The 2,740-nt window shown below is 44.5% G+C and overlaps 1 pseudogene; it reads left to right on the top strand.

Moving 5' to 3' along the window:
* Window positions 1-1,269: 1,269 nt before the first annotated feature.
* Window positions 1,270-2,120, top strand: LOC130046232 (60S ribosomal protein L7-like; annotated as a pseudogene).
* The last annotated feature ends 620 nt before the right edge of the window (window positions 2,121-2,740 follow it).

Genomic DNA, 2,740 nt, shown 5'->3' with positions numbered 1-2,740 from the left:
TTCTGAAATTCACTCCCTCCCACAGCCTCCATGCCAGCCTTACTCCTCTGAAATTGGGAGGATAGAGAATCAGTTGGCCTAGGGATGTTTCAGCCGGAGCCCTTCCTCTTGAAATCCATCACCCCAATAAGGTGGTTTGATTAGAGGAGTCAGAGTTATGGCACAGCCCGTAGGGAGTTTGACTTGCACATGATTGACTTGGGTTCAGCATTCCATATGGTATGGTCCCCGAGCCTGCCAGGACTAACTCCTAAGTGTCATGAGTAACCCCTGACACTATTTGTTTTGGAAACATATGTCTCCAAAACAAAAAACCAAACCAAAACAAAACTAAAAAACCACCCTCCCCCACCACCTTCCCACCCCCCAAACCTCCACCTCAACCACCACCACCACCAAAAACACATGATGGTTTGATTAGTGTGTGGATGATGCTGGTGGCCACTGAGAAAGAAAGTTGCCCTGGATCCACCCATTTTCTGATGATCTCTAGATGGCAAACATTCCGGCCACATCTTGAGTCATTATTCCATTTTACAAATTAAGTCCCCTAAAAGCAGTGATTGGCCATTAAAATCTACTTTACCAGTGTGGAACGGATATAAGCCAGTGCTTGGCATGTGGCCCTCTGGATATTGAATACATTTAATTGAATTGGGAATAAAGGAGAGATACAAATATGCAACCATCTTTCACTAGCTCGCATCTCATTTGTGTGTTTCTGTGCAACACCACTGCTCCCCACGCCTAATTTAATTGGATCCCCTTCCTTGGATTCTGCTCTCTCTCCCACCCTTAATGAACAAGTGACAGGCAGGGACAGAGGGAAGAGTCTCTTAGATAAATGCTTTCAAGTTGCAAGAAAATAGCGAGAAGACGATGAAATACTCTAGCAAACCACAGACGTATTCCTCATCTCACCATCCTCCCTGTTTACTTGGAACACAGGAGCAGAGTGCCCTACCCTTCATGGAAAATTTCCCATTGCTAGTGCTGAAAACCTTCTCACGTATGTTGGATTATGGTTCTAAGAATTTTAAAAGGTGACATTGGTTTGTCCTTTCTCTCCCCACAGGGTGTTTTGGTTTATTGAGTTACACCCATCACAGTGCTCCTGAGTTCCATCAGGCACTCCTAACCCTCTGTGTTTATCTTTAACCTCTCCTTTGTGCTCTTCTTCCTATCTGTTAATCACAAATATTCCTAAATCAGGTCCAGTAACTTGTAAGTTAAAATTTCTAAGGGCTCAGTTCTTTTCCGATTGGAACCATGGAGGGCGCAGAAGACAAGAAAAAGAAGGTCCCTGCTAAGCCGGCAGCAGTGGCCGCTGGAGAGGAAAAAGAAGCTTCCTGATGTGCCAGAAACCCTGAAGAAAAAGCGAAAGAATTTCACAGAGCTGAAGATCAAGCACCTGAGAAAGAAATTTGCTCAAAAGATGCTTCGAAAGGTGAGGAGGAAGCTGATCTACGAAAAAGCTAAGCATTATCACAAGGAGTATAGGCGGATGTTCAGGACAGAGATTCGCATGGCTAGGATGGCGAGAAAAGTTGGCAACTTTTACGTCCCTGCAGAACCCAAATTGGCTTTTGTCATCAGAATCAGAGGTATCAATGGTGTGAGCCCCAAGCTCCGAAAGGTGCTACAACTTCTCCGCCTTGGCCAGATCTTCAATGGCACCTTTCTTAAACTCAACAAGACTTCAATTAACAAGCTGAGGATCATGGAACCCTATATTGCATGGGGGTACCCAAACCTGAAGTCAGTGAATGAATTGATCTACAAGTGTGGTTATGGCAAAAACCACAAGAAGCGAATTTCCCTAACAGATAATGCACTGGTCGCGTGAACTCTGGGTAAATACAGCTTCGTCTGCATGGAGGATCTGACTCATGAGAACTATACTGCTGGAAAGCACTTCAAAGAGGCAAACAACTTCCTCTGGCCCTTCAAATTATCTTCTTCCCGGGTGGGATGAAGAAAAAGACCACCCATTTTGTAGAAGGTGGAGACGCTCACAACAGAGAAGACCAGATCAACCGGCTGATTAGTCGGATGAACTAAGGTATCTACCATATTTTTATAATCTGGTCAGTTAATAAATGACTGCTTTCAAATTGAAAAAAAAACTAAGTGCTATGGATTTTATATATGTAAGTGAAATATTGCTTTTCTTTTTTCTTTATGTCCTTTGCATCATTTACTTTAGAGCAATGTCCCTTTTTTTTTGGGTGGGGGGGGTCACACCTGGCGATGCACAGGGATTACTCCTGGCTCTGCACTTGGAATTACTCCTGGTGGTGCTCAGGGGACAATATGTGATGCTGGGAATAGAATCCGGGTTGGCCGCGTGCAAGGCAAATGCCCTACCCACTGTGCTATCACCCCAGCCCCTAGAGCAATTCCTTTTTGGTCTAAAAGAAAGACAGTTAATGCTGTACTTTTGTAATCTGGGAGTTAATTGACTCCATGGTCCATGGTCCACGGTCCACGGTCCTCTTGTTGTTCATCAATTTGCTTGAGCAGGCCCAGTCACGTCTCCATTGGAGACTTTGTTGTTACTGTGTTTGGCATATTGAATACATCACGCCTGCATGGTAGAACTGACTCCAAATAGTGTTTATTCTTGGGCATCCTTCATATTTATTTGACTTATGTCTCAGTTGCCCTTAGTTCCTAACACCCCAAAACGGGGTCCAGGCAAGGGACAAGGATGGACCCAGGTCAAGACGTGAGTGAACTA

Source organism: Sorex fumeus, unplaced genomic scaffold (assembly GCF_029834395.1).
Source record: "Sorex fumeus unplaced genomic scaffold, SorFum_2.1 ptg000131l, whole genome shotgun sequence".
Classification (NCBI taxonomy): Eukaryota; Metazoa; Chordata; class Mammalia; order Eulipotyphla; family Soricidae; genus Sorex; species Sorex fumeus.
This window is presented reverse-complemented; position numbering and strand designations above follow the sequence as displayed.